General features: G+C 39.9%; 1 protein-coding gene across 5 annotated transcripts in view; it reads right to left on the reverse strand.

The window, feature by feature from the left end:
* Positions 1-18,319, reverse strand: part of LOC6038058 (C-terminal-binding protein) — a 116,537-nt gene that overhangs the window by 70,204 nt on the left and 28,014 nt on the right. The window lies entirely within an intron of this gene.

Raw genomic sequence — 18,319 nt, forward strand, 5'->3', positions numbered from 1 at the left:
GGAATCGACACAAACCAGATCACGCAGTAACAAACCTAACTAATGTGTCATACAGGATTATTTTCAGCTTTCATTCGGTTTTTACAAATAATCCGATCTGTGTTGTTGTGTCAAAAAATCACAAACATTTCACGATGTTCTGTTCTCCATAGAGTTGCCATTCTGGAACACTTCACCAATCACTCGAGGCTTGACCTGACTAACAAAAACATGGTAACCCAGTCGCAGTTTTCAAGTACAACTCTTCGTTCGCTTCTGTGTACCGGCTCCAACACATTCCATTCTTAAACCGCATCTACTGTAGACGCCGCCGTTAATGACCATTTCCCGTCACCATCCCAAAACAAACGAAACAAAAAAAAACACCACCTCGAAATCACACTCTCTAGATTTCGCACGCACGCAACTTGATTACGGCGTTGCTTCCTCACACGCAGCAGCAGCGGCAGCGCGTAAATCCGGCAGTAGCAGAATCAGCGCTGAACAACATACCGGCAATATCACAAACAACTAAAACAAAACGCACACGAAGGTAGGAGAAGAACGAAACAAAAAACTATGCGCCAAACGGTCGTCACCATCAACGAGATGTGAAGGCAACGGGTAAGGTCAGCTACAGCTCGACAGGAGGAGAGCGCGATTCAGCAGCACACGATACGAGGTCGGCGTCGCAAGATTGCATTTGTGTAACGAAGTAACTACACGACGGAAACCCGAAAGGGTGTCTGCGGAACCGGTTCGTAGAGGAACGCTGAGGAATGTAGTGTGTACGGAGGGCACCGGCGGCGGCGAGTCCGCAGAAGATAATCGAATGTTGTTTTTGCACATGCACATCCCGCACACAGGGCCGGATAGTCGGGTCGGGTGTAGCAACTAATAACACGAGCACACACGCACACTTCTACGACTTTTTCTTCTTCATTTTCTTCCGAGTTCGCTCCTCTACTGCTGACTACGACGACTTTGAGTTGATGTTGTTGCTGTTGCTGCCACCATCAGAGGGTGCTTCATATTCTACACCCGATTGCTCTGGACACTCTCTTTCTCTTTATCCCTCTCACTCTCTCTTCGTTGTGTGATGTTATTGCGACCTTTCCCAGTTTGCAGGCTTGTAATGCTTCTTCTTCCTTTGCCTTCGCTTTCCCTCTTCTTGACGTTTCTCTCCGAAACACACACGTTATCCAGCTCGAGAAACACGCGGCATTCACTTCTTCGGCTGACTTGGTCTCCACCAATATGAGTCCCTCATCCTACTGCTTCCCCTCTCCACCGGTTCACAATGTGGCGTTCAACGCTTAGTTGGCGCGCGCGTTTTCAACCTTCTTCCAGAACCTGCTGCTGCTACGGTGGGTAGGAGGAGGAGGAGTAGCAGGTGAGGAACACCAGCGAGAGCGTCGAACCAGTCAAACCAGAATCCGCGCGAATAAATGCCGGTGTGACACCGCAGAGTTTGATCCCTTGGATACCGAGAGATATCCCTCATAGCAGGGCAAGGTGCGTCTCACATGCTCGCCGGTCACCCCCAACACAGCACTTTCCCTCCTTCCCAAATTGCACCCCAAGTAGGTATATTACACTGACACGGCAGCAGCAGATAGGATCCACGCGGGCAAGACGAAGAAGACGTCTGCGGCGACGACGACGACGACGACGGACAGTAACGAACGTCGGAAGCAACACGACGAACAGCGACGAGACGCGCAGTATACGTCTGAACCGGTCGAGAAACAAAAGCCAACTGAATTTGTGTACACACTTCTCCGCACTGGCTGCAACATTTTCGCCTCACTTTGGTGAACGATACACAAGGTTCAGAGACAGGGTTGCCAAACTCATTGCATTTATCAAAGTATTTTTTTTTAAACTTCTTCATCCCGGTAAGAGAATCGAACTGACGACCTCTGGATTGGAAACCCCGCACACCGAAAGTCGAATAAATTTATTCAATTCACTACCAAGTCGGCGATTTTATGCATTTTTTGTTTTATTTTTTTATTTCTTCGGGACACTTTTGGAGCTTTAAAAAAACAAACATTTTTATTTTTTGATAAGTAAGTTTTTGTTTTAAAAAGGTCCTATAAACAAAAATATTAAATTAAATGACAATTTGGTTTATAGGACCTATTCAAAAAAAAAAACTCCAGATTTGGACTCAATGGTCAAAAGATACAGCCATTTTAAGGTAAAAAAGATGAAGATATCTCGAAAAGGCGCAAGCCAAATTTTCAGCGCAAGGTTTAAAAGAGGAGATCTAGCACTACAAACGCTGAAAAAATCTCAGGGGTGTTTTTCTTTAAACTCGAGATATCTTCATTTGAAAAAGTCTATTTTTCAAGGGAAAACCATATGGGACCACCCTAACGAAATTCTAAAACTGTCCACAAATTTGTTTTTCCATGTAATTTTGCCCGCTGAATCTTAATCTGCCCTCAGAATTGAGCCAAATTGTCAAAAATCTAGTTTTGATCATATTTTGGATTTTCATGTAAAATTTTCAATTATACCCACGTTCAAAAAACTGATTTTTTAAGGTTTGCTCAGATACTTTCTATAAATTTGGTCGAGTTGGTTGAGAATGAAACTATAACCCCTAAACACATTATTCCATGGATCGCAATGCCCAACTCCTAACGCAGGGGTGCCCAACCTTTTGGCCCTGCGGGCCACATCTGATATTTCTGAAGCAGTGGCGGGCCGGAACTAATATTTGATAAATGTTGAAAAAAGTAAAAAATATATCTTGATTTTAAGATTTTGATTTTTTTGAACTTTAAAAATGAGTTTATCTAAAATATTTTAATTTTTGTTTGTTAAGTTATTGTTTTAGACGATTGCAATTAAATTCCTTGATATAAGTTAAAAAAAACATCCAAATTCAAATGGATGTTGCAATTTTTTGAAATTAAATTTTCTCAAAACCTCAATATTAAAAAATCAATGAGACATTAGGGTGGTCCAAATCCGAGCTTTTTCGGGGCTACCCCCTGCAATCATAGATGGACCCATTACAGGGCTAAATTCCAAATTTGAGCTCATTCTGACCACGGAACCTCTCCCTCTAATCGCTTGAAGTTTGTATGGGAAAAATCGTCAAAATGTATGAGGGAAAGCAACTGTTTTAGTTTTTACCTGTGGAGGGCGCAATAGTCGTCCAATCTTTATCAATTCTCAGATGTAGGACCTTCAATAAATTTTGAACAACTTTCCCGAAGACACCATATTTTTAGGATTTTTTGCTGAAAAGTTATTAGCTTCCGAAAAGGACCGTTTTTGTGCAGAGGACTCTAAGGGCTACCTGACAGTGCACATGTTTGAGTTTTTTTTTTTGAAAGGTCCTATAAACCAAATTTTCAATTTTTGCTTTTGGGTGTTTTTAGAACCGCCTTGAGTCAGGGTATTCAAAAACACCCAAAAGCAAAAATAAAATTTGGTTTATAGGACTTTTCAAAAAAACTCCAGATGTTTTGTTGCCACTTTGAGCCGGCTGTGCAAACACGGTCCTTTTCGAGGGCTAATAACTTTTCAACAAAAAATTCTAAAAATATGGTGTCTTCGGGAAAGTTATTCAAAATTTAATGAATGTTCTACATCTGAGAAATGATAAAGATTGGGCAAATATTGCGCCCTTCACAGGTGAAAAACTGAAACAGTTGCTTTTCTCCATACATTTTGACCATTTTTCCCATACAAACTTCAAGCGATTAGAGGGAGGGGTTCCCGTGGTCAGAATGAGCTCAAATTTGGAATTTAGCCTAGTGATGGATCTATCTATGATTTCAGGGGGTAGCCCCAGAAAAGCTCGGATTTAGACCACCCTATGAGACATGATAAAATTTATTCAAATTAAATTTGGATTCAAATGTCTTTTCGAAAAAAAAATAAAGTGTAAAAAATATATATTAAATCATTTTCAATTCGTTATTTTTCGAAATTCAAATTTTATGGGAAAATATCTTTCTGCCCCCTAATTTCTTTACTCATTTTTACTATTAAAATATTTGCAGCGATCAATACGAATAATTTGCTTTTGAAAGCTTTTTTTAAAAAAAATTATCACTAAAAATTTGTTCTGGAAAAATATATTAGTTTTTGCTTATTTATTTATTTCAAAAAAATTAAAATAGAAAAAACTTCAATATGAAGTAAACACATTTAAATTAGACAACAATCCAATTTTTTTCATAAAATTCACAATTTTACGAAATAGATAATTTTGTTTTCTTGCACCATTTATCAGTTTAAAAATATTAATATAGAATTTATAAGAATTCAAACATGAAAAATGTTGTTAAAATATGTAAAAAAAATGATCTCAAACTTACTTTTTTTATTCAGACAATCAATTTATTTATTTAATATTTCATGAACAGCCTTAAGGGCCGTTCATAGAACCATTTTGAAAAGCCGTCGCGGGCCAGATGAAATGGCTTCACGGGCCGGACGTTGGGCAGGCCTGCCCTAAGGGAAAATAGGACGGAACCCACCGGATAATCCGAACGTTCGATAATCCGAAGGCTTTCGGAGGAAAATTTTGGGTAATCGAATCATGGACAAAAGATATTTATCCAACGCCATTTTGACCACCATCTTGGGTTTCAAATTTAAAAGTCATTTTATAGCAATTTGTGGCAGTGCGTGGCCGAATGGTTACGCTGTCCGCATTGTAAGCGGATGATTCTAGGTTCGATTCCCATCTGCTGCAACCTTCCATCGGATGAGGAAGTAAAATGTCGGTCCCGGCCTTGGTTGTTAGGCCGTTAAGTCATTCCAGGTGTAGGAGTTGTCTCCGTGCCATAAGTACAAACAACACACCAAACCAAACCTACTCCGGTGGAATCGCTGGCGGCGGTTGGACTCGCAATCCAAAGGTCGTCAGTTCAAACACTGGGGTGGAAGGTTCCTTGGAGTAAAAAGAGGTTTGGGTGCTCTCCCCATTCAAGCCTTCGGACTCCTAGGTTCGAGCAGAAACTTGCAATAGAGACCACAAAAGACTCGGGGGTCGTTAATGTGGATGGTTTGATTTTTTTAACAGCAATTTTTATGTTAGAAAAAATGTATGACACAAAGAAAAAACATTTCCCTTTGCTGCGCCAATGTAAAATTACTTAGTTTCTGATGTAAAATTGCACATTTTTGGGGACAAAACACGTTTTAATAATTTTCCTTTTTCAATGTTTTCTTTTTTTACCACATAAATTTTTTTTTTTTTGGGAGGGTGATCCAGCCGCACATCGTTGATGTCGAAACCTCTAAACTGGGCCCTCGTCCTGTCACGTCCGTCAGTAGTCTTGTCGTACATTACAACTAGAACCAGATCTGCCAATGAATTAGTACACTTCGACCAAATAAACACTGACGCTGTATGGATCTGACTCTAGAATAAATGCACAGTTGTGTGTTATTCATAAGTCCAAAATGTTCAATTATTCATATAAGTCCAAATATTCATTTGCGGATAACTACCTAACTTGAATTGAATACAAGATTTAAAGCAACCTATCCGAAAGCTACTCTTATCTCAAATCCCCGACGACAAAAAAAAAAACGTTTTTTTTAAAACCTGTCTGGCTTCTTTTAAAAAACAAAAAAAAAAAAACAGTTGATATTTTACAAGTCGTGAATTGAAAAAGAGACGACCATTTGTTCGTCAGAATTCCAGTAGATCCTCGATTCGCAACAATGGTCGATACAATCATAATCCGACAACCGTTAGTTCAACAGATCAACAAATTTAGTCCGATATCATTTCACTATTGATTGATCGAGACTCTATGGAAATTTTGACAAATCAGAATGGTTTTATGCTACTTGAATGAAAATCACCGATTCTGATAGAATTACTAAATTCACTGTTACTAATTTTGTCCCTAAATAACTAAAGGCAAAGTATAAAAGTTGATATTTATAGTTAAAATCCTAAATTCTACAATCACTATTTTTAAACCCGCATCCTAACCTGACACCCACATTAAGATAGGAAAAATCACATATGTAGCGGTTCATTGTACAAATGTGATATTTCCACTATCAGAGAACCTCCTTGTCTCGATGACAGCTTACCGGCCATCGATTAAGCCCTGAGACTACGCCAAAGTGGGTTCTCGCAGCATGAAGTGGTGTCCATGTGTAAAAATGGAAGCTTCAGCAATATACTGAACACTTCGATTTTAATTCCACATCGAATCAAATCATACTCTTTGCCAAACAAGCATCAAACCTATGACACTCATTATGACAAAGCCCAGGGACATTTACCACATAAATTTAGATAAATAAAATGTAGAAGATGTGAATTTACATCAGAAATTTTTAAACCCCCATTTTTTCAACACTCAAAGTTGATATTCTCGAAAATTCCATCAAAAGGTGTACGGGCAGCACTGCCCCACAACCATTCAATCCGAGAGCGTGAGAGACGTAAAACTCCTAAAGAGAGAGCGAAAAACGGGAGCGAAAAATCGAGTCGAAGATTTGAGCCGGAAAACGCGCGCCAAGCCGCGGACAGGACTCGAACGATGATGATGATTGGCTTGGTGAGCCTGAGCGCGCGGAAGATATGATGAGTAACGAGTTGGAAAGGAGCCGCGCGCGTAATGCGTTGGAACACCGTCGTACAGCATGTCGACAATGTTACAGCAGCAGCCGGAGTGATGTATGCGGGGCGAGAGGGGAAGGAGGGGTTGGAAAATCCCAGAGAAGAATGGAATGTGTTGTACGGAAGCTGCTGCTGGTGATGACCAGCAGGAGGAGAATGAAACAAACGCTTCTGCTGCATCAGTGTGGACTGGATTTCTGTGTGATTGAAGGAAATTGACTGTGGATTGAAATTGCGTTTCTTGTTTGGGTGGTTGATAAATTGAACGCACTGGACTGTTGATTCTTTGATGGTATTACTGCGATTCTCGCAACATTACGGATATGGAGTTACTTTCGTGTGTATACGTTTGAGTACTTTCACAATTTGTGCATGGTGGTTCTAATTTTACTTTGGAGACATTTTTGCCATTTCAAGAACGTTAGCTTACCAGTAGCTTGACTCATTATTAGGTAAAAATCCAAACATACCTGCAACAAGAAAAACAAAAGTTAATTAATTCACTTGTTTTTAAAATCTTTGAAAAATTTTATATTTGTTTTTTGTACCATTGTAGCTCAGAGAGCACACAGACTGATGAGATAACAGTAGTTTATGACACGAAATTGTAAGATGTGACAATTTTCTTTGTTAAATGCATCAAATCGTTATTTTGTCTTTTAGGGTATTTTATGAGTAATAGAGAGACAAACAAACGGCCAGTCCAACTGTGCCACGTCCATACGAAAACCATTTATGATTCATTACGACCGATCCGCTACCAGCGAAACCCATTTCCCTCCTAATAACTATTACCTACGCCACTAAACTTTGCCTCTATTGTCCGTCCATCCAAACTCTCCATGTTGGTTCCAGCTCGACCAATGTGTTTAAAGTCACTTGAAATGAGCTTCTTCTTATCGTCTCTCCGCTCTTGATCGTTAATCTACGTTGCGTTTCGCGCGCCCTCTCTCGATCGTTCTGTTTCCTCTTTGCTTCCATCAACCTTTTTTTATTATGTTATGTTTTCTTTGCTGTTGTTGTTGTTGGCTGCTGCTACTACAACTCCTTCTCTTCAACCACCACCCGTTTCTGCGTGATTCTTGATGTCACGTACCCGCTTGCCCATTTGGACTGCAAGACGACGGCGACGACGACGACGCTACAAGGTTAATAATGTGAAACGATAATTTATTCATTCATTCTATAAAGCTTTTTTTGTTGTGCTTCTTTTGAGTCTGCGATCAGCAGAGAAGCGAGTCAGACGTGCGTCCCTCACAAACCAAAAAAGTGCTTAAAAAGTGCAAAAATGCCTCACGGCAAGAAAAAGAGGCGGTCCTCACCAGCAGGATCGGCAGATTTGAAGAAGCTGAAGAATGCCGAAGCGCTACCTGCAAAGCCAGGCAGTTTGAGCAAGGACGCTCAAAAATTGTCTGGAAACCAGTTCGCTACCCTCCCCGTGGACGTGAGCGAGAAGGAAGAATTTGAACGACGGGAAAAGTTGCCACCCATTTTTGTGAAAACATCGTCATCGGATTCGGTGCGAAAGTGGCTGACCGGGTTTATCAAATCTGGTGCTTTACGAGCTTCCATTCGCTTGTGTGCTGACGGACTCAAAATTCTGCTACCTACCAGAAAGGATTACAACTACGTTCGGGATTTCCTGAACAACACCAAGATTGAATACTACAGCCATGACGATCCAGGTAAACGCCCCATGAAACAGGTCCTCCGTGGCCTGTACGACATGGATGTGAGTGTGCTGAAAGAAGAGCTCAAAACTCTTAAGTTGAACGTGATCGAAGTCTTCAAGATGACGAGACACAACAAGGACATCAAGTATCGTGATCAACTGTACCTGGTTCATCTCGAGAAAGGATCGACAACGCCGTCTGAGCTGAAAGCAGTTCGGGCAATTTTCAACATCATCGTGACTTGGGAACGTTATCGTCCAGTGCACCGTGACGTGACGCAATGTTCGAACTGCTTGCAGTTTGGACATGGTGGAAGGAACTGTTTCATCAAGAGTCGTTGTGCAACCTGCGGAGGTGAGCACAAAACTCAAGCTTGCGAAACAATCAACGAGAACATCGAAGCTAAATGCTTCAATTGTGGCGGCGACCATTCTACCAAGAATCGAAGCTGCCCAAAACGAGCTGAGTTTGTGAAAATTCGGCAGCAAGCGACGACGAGGCACCAACCAAATCGTCGCAAAACACCACCAACTTACACGGACGTGGATTTTCCTGCTTTGGCGTCACCTGGAGCGGGATCTGTTCGAGTGGTTCCAAATCTGCAGCCATTGCCGTTAAATCAGCGGCAAAAAGTTGCAGAGAATACAACACCTCCTGGTTTCAGTCAGCAACCGAAGGAAAACCAACCAACATCAACGGGTGAAGGCAGTAGTGACCTGTTTTCACCACAAGAACTTCTGAACATTTTCATCGAGATGACAACAACACTGCGTGGTTGCAAAACTCGCCAGGAACAAGTAAGAACTCTTGGAGCATTCATCTTAAAATACAGTTCGTAGTTTACTCGTTCTAATGATTTTGAATATTTCAATGAATTTACTTTTTTAGTTTTAAGTTAGGATTAGTTGTTAAAGTGATTTTTTTTTTTCTTTTTTACCCAAATGTATTCGATTCAATGCAAAAATGTAAAACAATTTGAAGTAAATAAATGAATGTGAACAGTTAATAAGAAAACGAAAAATATAACAAAGATGAAGAGCATGTAGCATACCACTTAGAATGTAAATGAAATGTAATTATTATAAGAAAGTTCAATAAAGACATATTTAATTTCAAAAAAAAATTGTGCTTCTTTTTTGCTGTATTTCGTTCAGGAAGAGCTTGATGAGTGTGTGGTGTCTGTGCGGTCCAAAAGAACAAACTTGGCACAGTAAGCAAAGCTTCCCAGCTGTATATCCGTTTGTGAAGTTGATTTAGTGCTTTAGAGCACATTTCGAGTCGATTAATGGCATTAGATCGGCACCAAGGGCTAATTTTTAATACTTTGCCCATATCTTCACGTTGATCTGTCCAGTTCTTTCAACAGTGTCCCTGGGCCACGATCCGACTGGTGGCCGTCAAATCCGCGCACCACGAAATGACCTTTACGACTCTGGTGCCTCTCTTTTTGCGGCCTGACGTTCTTTGCGGTGGCGTCGTTGTCGTTGCCGGTTGGCTCACATCCTTTAAAGCCGGTCTTGGTATTGTGGTGAGTTGAAGTTGTATCTCCCTGGGTTTTATTGGTTATGATTTTCATTCTACGATTCTAGACTTTGATTCTAGAATCTTTTTCAACCCGTTTGGACGTTTGGAGTGTTGTGTTGACTCACGTGGTCGTTTTCATAATGGTCAATCTATTTCGTGGTTCAACCTTCATACACGCAACGACAACCGTGACTAAACTTTTATTTTAAAACAGCTTACTACCTTAAAGCTCTCAACCGAGGTGTCGATGGTTTTCGCGCTCCAAAGACCTCAGTGATGGAAGCTCACCTCGCTCTCTTCGCTCTTCTTCGACTTAAAGCGGACCTCTTCGTTTTCATGAGCGCCTGGTACTCGATTTTTATACTTTGTTAAGCTCACTATTAGTTTGTTTTTGTTTGCTTATTTGACTGTTTTTTCTTAAATTTAGATTCTTGATTTGTTTATTGCACTTACTGTTGAAAGTCAACCTGTAATAAACCTGTCATTATTGTTTTTTGTCGTAAAGTTCTTCAAAAATTGTTCAAGCTCAAATTTGAAGAGATCAAATCACCAAGGCACGAATACTTCGATGAGGACGTCAGCTTTAATTAGACACACACTTTAAGTCCAACAAAAATCGCTGGAAAGCCTCTTTCCGGAACATTCTCCATTTGACAAGAGGCGTGGCTCGAGGAAAAAATAACCTCGCCCACAGGATGTCCTCCTTCCTAGGGTTCCACACTTTGTCCATGACAACAGTGATTTTTTTTTAGCTTCTTTCTTTTTTCTCCCAAGTAGGCAAAATATTGGAAAGACAATTTCTGCCTCCTCCTCCCCTCTGGTGTGTAACGATTCCTTCGTGGCCTCGTTTTCCGCATCGTCCTTCCACCCATCCCCCGGGAAGCTGGTAATGGCATCCCATCAACTCCCTCCCTTTTGTGTGCTTGGGGAGCCTTTTTAGATGTAAGGTTTTAATTAATTGCAATTTGAACCTTCTTTCTGAGGATGATACTTTTTGTTTGAGAAAAAGATCTCTGTTATGTTTTTAATCTTTTGAGGTGCCTACCTTTTAAGACCATAACTTTGAGCTGTAGGGCGAGCACATTCGTCTGAGTCTTTCAATCAAGATAACAGATTATTGTTATTTAATCTAATCTAGTCAACCCCTAGCGCAGCCTTGTCATTTATTATTATTTGTAGTGCGCCGCTGCATTAGAAACATCACAAACGTTAAAGAGGCCAGCTCTACTGCGCAAAATTTACCGCAGAGATGATTCGTTGAAGTGGGTTAAGTTCGAGTTTGAGCACGGAGTGTTCATACAACAACACAATCAAGTTGAAATGCGAAAACGTGTTGAATTGTTGTACATTGCAGTGGATACATTCAATTTTAATGTAACTCACATAGTCGAAGGATTTCTTTGTTGGATAAGAAAACCCAGAAATAAAAAAAATCGCTACAATTTCATACACACATCTTGTACGATTCGAGCTTCCGAAAATGTGCTTGCGCGTGCAAAGCAGCAATTCCGACTGTCTTTGGCATAAGCATTCGTCCAGTTTCCTAGCGTAACTTATGGACGTCGATGAGGGAAGGCACGGCGGACGGACGAGCCTGGCCCATCTATGCTCGTCCCACACATCACCCCAACCCCCAGGAAACTGCTGACTGCCAAATGAAGAAACCGTCCCCAACATACACAAAAAAAAAGAAACGACCCAACACTGACTGGAGCGAGATACCTTCGTCTTTTGTGTTCGCATCGCCGTCGACATTCGTCGTTTTGCCATCCGCCATCATCATCAGCCACCACGAGACGCTTCTACACCCAGTACGTATATGCGAAACCATTTCTATTTCCTCTTTTTGTTCGTTGTGTGATTCAATGCAAACCTCCCCTTCTCGTCCCATCCCGTTTTGTTCTGTCCTGCTCCATTCAGAAGAAGAGTCAGCGCAAATAATAATAACCATCCGCAACATATATACATACATTTTGTACTCTCTTCATGGACGCCCGCCCTGCTCCTGCTCCGGCCCGATTCCGCAGACCGTCTTTAACGTGGCCACAGAGACGGACACAGTCAGTGGCGGGACGCCGTGATGCTTTAACCTGCGAACTGTGCGAAGCCGGGGTAGTTTGGCAGTTGAGAGACCACTGCTAGCAACTTTAAGACATGAGAGAGCATGCTATCCCAGTCACAGAACTACATAAGCGACCTTTTTCACTACTGACATGTCCAACCGTTGCCAAACGACCCGGCGATCGTGTCCGCGCGCCGGCTTCGATTTCATAAAATGTGGTGCGTTTCACCTCTCGAGAGACCTTCTTCTTTTCAACGCGTTTCCCATTACCCTTTCGCCATGCTACAGGTATCCCCCACTCCGCGAGTTCTCCCCCAACTCTGTACGAGCAGCATAAAGGCCTTGGCCCAAGAAGAACGGTGCGGGGGGATACGCGTGGTTCCTCCCCTTACCTCCCCTTCTAATGGAGCGTCCGTTGAGCGCGAGGCATATAATCACGCCGATTCAGCCGAGGCCGCCGCCGTCTGTTTCCATAAAAAGCGAAAACAAGACCCCGACCTCTGTCCTAGTTTGCAGCAGCAAGCGGAGGAATTGGACGAAACGGTGAAGATATCATGGTGGACTTGGCAGGGTTGAGGTGGTGGACGGTTTAGTGCAAAAGGTTAAATTGTACACGCACGTCGAGTTTTTGGAAGGTTTTCTTTCCTTGTGAGAAGGAAGTGTGGTGATGGAAATATGAAATTAACTTGGGTTCATACTCAATCAATTCTAAGACTGGATAGTAACAAACGTCGTTATTGAATACACTTTTAGATATGGGTGATTGTGAACTATTCCATGATTTTAATTGAAATTATATCCTTAGGAGGGCCTCGAGGCGCGGTGGTTAGCGGCTTCGGCTGCCGATCCCTAAGTTGCTATGGGGCGCTGGTTCGATTCCTGCCTTATCCTCCTGGCCTTCTATGGGGCGGATGGGGAAGTAAAACGTCGGTCCATTTGCGTAAAAGAGGTTTTGGGTGACTCACCACACATAACCTTCGAACGCCTAGAAATAAGCAGAAACTTGTAACAGAGACCACAAAAGACCCGGGGGTCGTTGAAGTGGATTGCTTTTTTTCCTTAGTAGAATCGATATGAAAACAAAATCTTCAATGTTTGTAACCATCGTTCCTGAAATTGTTCAAGAAAATCAATCTACTGCTGATTTTTTGGATAGGTAATCAAAAGACCTTTCCAACAAGCCCAAAAGATTGAAGATCTGAAAAGCCTATCAAAAGTTATAAGTACTTTAGTGTTTTTAATACACTTTTTTGAGGCCGGTTCTCAGATATTTTGATAAAAATAAGTATTATTAATACAACTTTTTGAGGCTGTGTGGTATATTCACTTTATGAATGCGAGGAAGGCACCAACCACCTAAAGGTGGATTAAGTAACGTTTTTTACTAACATTTTTTTTTAAAGTAAAAAGAAGTATGCAGTAATTTTTCTAGTATCCCAGACTATGTCTCTACGCATTTTTTACAACTCAAATGATAATGGTGTTGTTTTATAGCAGAAAATGTTAAAAACAAGCAGAAATTTAAAAAAGTTACTGTAAAAACACGAAAAAAATTAGATAGGCAAAATGTAATGATAGGAGATGGTGGAATAGGCCAAAAACTACCAAAAACAAACATAAACTAAACAAGATAAATGCACATAAAAATATAAAAAATGCAACAAGAAAAACATAAAACAAGAGAAGTAATGTTTTTTTGTAAAACAAAAGTTGCACAAAATGACCTCCGGAACACGGGAAAAATAAAAAAAATCGAAAAAAAATTTGGGCAGTAGAGGGTTAATAATATTTATTTCACTTTATTTACACACATTGCCCATCTAGAAAATGTGACAGCTCATCTTGCGACGCGTGACCTTACACTTGAGCAGTTCTCTCAGATTTAAAAATTAAAAAAAAAAATTGGTGATTTTCTATTTAACTTTTTGTCACTAAAACTTGATTTGCAAAAAAAAACAACAACAATATTACGCCCTTTTAAAATGTTAGTCTTGGCTTAAAAATTTTGAAAATATTTTTTTCGAAAAGATCGGAAAATTTTACGAATGTTTCATATTTTAACATTGAAAATCGGACCATAAGTTGCTGAGATATCGACATTAGAAACATGTGTGTTGTTTGGGTGGGACTTAGAAAACATAAATTTTCCTGTTTTTAAACCATTGCTTGGCAATGATTTTCATATCAATAAAGTTCACAAATGCAAAATATAGAAAATTTTCTCAGCCTTTCAAAAATATTTTTTTCAAAGGTGGGCAAACATGTGCACTAATTTAAAAAAAAATAAAAACTGCGACTATTTTCAAAAAAGTCACCTTAAAATAGATTTAACTTGAAAACGGTGCACTTTATCAAAATTTCACTTAAGTACTTTTTGCTTGCAAATTTGATTTTACATCGAAAAATGAAGTTGAATTTTTTTTCGATTTTTTGAAAAAATCAGTATTGATTCAAAAATTCATAACTCGCTCAAAGATATTTTGCACAACCTGGATATTTCTGAAAATTTGGCATTTGATGGCCTCTAAAACATATAAAAAAAAAAAAAAAATAGTGTTTTTTTGCAAATCAAGTTTTAGTGACAAAAAGTTAAATAAAAAATCACCAAAAAAATTTTTACCGTGTATAATTTTTTTCCAGTGTAGTCCATATCCATACCTACAAAAATGGCTGGAATATTTAATTGCAAACCTTCTTTTATCTAGAAAATGATCATTTCGAGTAATCCTGATATTATTTAGTCGAATTCAGAATCTTTGCATAGCAAATTTGTAATTTTTTTGCAAATATTTCAACCACGTGGTAGCTGCCTGACGTATGGCGTCGCGGTGTTCATCAAGCTTTCATAGCATGCTAAGGAAAATTTGATGCTTTTTGATGGAAAACCGTTGATTCCGGAGACATCGGATTGTTTGCCGATGCGCCAGGTCTAGGGACAACGAATCCATATGCTCTCTTCGGGAAAAGTGTTCTCCAGACCATTCCCCATAGGCCTGACCATACCAGAAGTTGGCGCGTGATTTTCCCAGACCTGTAGGAGCGTTTGAACAAAAAGTTCCAATTTCCCATAGTAATTCCCATGTAAACTTAAACCCTGATGCGCGCAGCCAGTTTACAACCAAATGAGCTGATATTTGGCATGAAAGTCCCTATGGGCATGCCCTACAAGGGGAACCATACTAAAACTTGATCCGAGAACTTTTTGAAAAACGTACCCACCCTAATGTCCACGCATCCTTCCTATCCAGTAGATTCTGTGAAATATGATTCGTTCACGGAATTCGCTCTGCGAGAAATGAAACGCAGTAGATCGGGCAACTACATAACTTTCATCAACTCTGGTTTAATGTTTTTTAATTATGTTGATTTTAGCAATAAAACTGACAGCTAAAAAAAAATCTCATAATGGGCCAATTCACTTTCCAGGTGTTGCTTATGATAGGCCCTTTCCAAATGCCATTTAGAAGAGAACTGTAAATGCACATAAGGGCTGTCGCCAGATAATTATTTTGAACGAGCTTTTCGGCCCTTTCGTTTTAATAATAAGTAATTCGGTGATAATTTTGACAGTTGGTGAAGTTTTGTGGTAGAATAGTGAGATAAGGTATGTGAAACATAAAAATTTTCAAAAGTTTGTTGAACAGCAAGTTATGTTTTGTAGTTCGAAGTTTTTTTGCAGAAATCCTTGGTGAAAAGTTAACCAAACTTGGTTTTGAAGTAAATTAGTGCTAAGAATGTATGAGAAGTTCACTAAATAACACAAAAAGTTGCCCAACTACGAAAAAGGAAAGAGTAAATTTGAACCAATTTGTTTGATTTGGGGCAAACATTGTTGTGCGTCGTTACGTATTATGCAATTCCAATTGATTGCACTTATCGAAATATTCATTTTTTCTACCTTAGACTATCTACCATAAAATGGCTGTAAGTTGTCTAATAAGTCCAAACTTAAATTATCATAAATGGAAATTACGGGTTTTCAGAGTGAAGTGCTTCTGACATCACTTTTCTCTAAAAATCTACCATGAATTGAAAAAAAAACAACTGATTTTTGAGGGGTTTGCAATGATGTTTTTGATGAAATTAGTTGTAGAATGCGTAGATTGCGAGATAACATTATGATTTCTTCAATTTCTTAAGTCGAGAAAATTTCGTTGGAGAAATTACAAAAAAAAAAATCACGCTTCATCGATTTTTGACGCCACACCGTCGAGCTGACAAAATGAACTTTGAATGGCTAGTTTTATTATCGAGATTCACAACGATCACACAACAAATCTTTATGCTGTCAGGAAGGGCAACTTTGATTATCCTACCTCCGTTTTAACTGTCATGGATGTATTCGATATTCAAACATACCTGGAAAGAAAGAAAAATCAATTAGTAATGACACAGTTTTTCATTAAACGCTCGTGTGGGATTTGATTAGTCGAATCTAGAGGATTTTGTGACCACAGGGAGAGGAGAAAAGAAAGTACTCTATATTAATTAATCAAATTTGAGACGATGATTTTAAAATTGTTGGCAAAACACAAGTTATATGACTGAAAAAATCTGACACATCGACCTTATTATTGATCTCACTATACTTTTGTCAAGCCTGCTTTCACCTTCAAACCAATCCAACAGAAAATCACTATCCAGCGTAATCCCCTGTACTTCGCCCCAAAACGTACCCCAAGTACAGCCCCGACGAAAAAAGCGCGCGCGCTGGAACAGGCTCGAAGAGCCCACCAAGAGGTATCAACTCCGACTTTATTCGGACGGTTGTAGCTTTGCTCTCTCCGTTTAAAGCAGAGAAAAAAAGTTTTGCCGTAAAAGCACAAAACCACACAGACCTCCTTCTCATCGCCGGCAGCAGCCACGACTCTTGGAGAGTCTCGTGGAACGAGGCCAAGAACAAGAAAAAGAACTTACGACCCGGGGTCCGGCACCAACCGGCGATGACCGACGAAGAAGAGGACGCGCGCGATTGTGGCAAAATGAAGAAAGAAAAAAGTTGTGTACAAGTGTAGCATCTTCAGCGACCGAAATCGAGCGGCGAGGAAGAAGAAACAGCAAGAAACGAATCTCGGACATTGAGAGCGCGCCTTTTTGCCTTTTCTTCACACACAAACAAACAAACACAGCCACACACACGAGCTACGCACTTAAATGCTGAGCGCGCGAAGAGCGAAGGCTTTTGTGGATATAATAGGATCATCGGGGGAGAAAGAACAACGGGAACAGCAGCAGAGAGCGATACAAGAAGAAGCACTCCATCGCAATGTTGAAGTTTAGCAGTTTGGTGCGGATTGAGACGATCTGGGCGCGGGAGTTGTGGGGGGAATGGGAATCGGATAAAAATGGAATGAAGCAGCGGCCGGGACGAGAATGTGTGTTTGCATGTGAAAATGGCCTGGACAGTTGAAAAGGATGAACGAAGGGAGGTCAATATGAAAGCCATCTGAGATGACGTGTGGGAAAGGGTGACGATCAGGATTTAGTTAGTTTGGTACGATATGTCCACGCATCCTACGAGTTTGTCTTTGCTGTTAACGCATTAAACAGTATGCCTGACCACTTTAACTATAACTCGAGGTAACTCGCATGTACTACACACTATCAATCATTCAATGTAGTCAACAAATCTGCATGACAATTTTGCTCGTTACCGAGAATTATCGATATTAATGACGGCTGTTTGATTGTATTGTAGAAAAAAATCTTGTAAGAACGAGATTGAACCATCGACTTTATGATTGTTGATCCGTCACGCTACCACCGCGCCATGGACGCTTGATGAATAATTAGGGACGGAGCTGACATTTTTACACACGGGCAAAATTGATATACTGGCTTGCTGTGAAATCTAATCTATTAGGTAACATTTTTTTGCAGCAAATACACTATGACATATTTTAATATCTATTTTTCCTGGCGGCAATTAAATTTAAATTGCGAATTCAAGCTTATTACACCTTGGGAATCATGCCCACAAAAATGATTCATTATTCGAACTTAGGATTAATAACAAATCCTGTTTAAATAACAAAAAGTGATATTAGAAAATAAAAAAAGTGTTATTAGAAGAAAAAATAACAACAGTTTCTAACACGCTAATAAGAGGAAGTGTTATACATTTCAAAAACTCTCCTAATAACAAGATTTGTTATTCGTTTGGCATTCTGACTAAGAAATAAAATTATCATAAATCGCGCAAATGAAAAAGGTTTTAAGTGTCCATAACACAATCTGTTATTATTTTTTCTTTTGTTAAATATGTTGAGATCTTTGGGATAATTTTTGTCCAATTTCGTCGGGAACATTATTTTTTTTTTTTTTTTTTTTTTTTTTTTTTTGGGAGGGTGATCCAGCCGCACATCGTTGATGTCGAAACCTCTAAACTGGGCCCTCGTCCTGTCACGTCCGTCAGTAGTCTTGTCGTACATTACAACTAGAATCAGATCTGCCAATGAATTAGTA

The sequence above is a fragment of the Culex quinquefasciatus genome, chromosome 1 (genome assembly GCF_015732765.1).
Source record: "Culex quinquefasciatus strain JHB chromosome 1, VPISU_Cqui_1.0_pri_paternal, whole genome shotgun sequence".
NCBI lineage: Eukaryota > Metazoa > Arthropoda > Insecta > Diptera > Culicidae > Culex > Culex quinquefasciatus.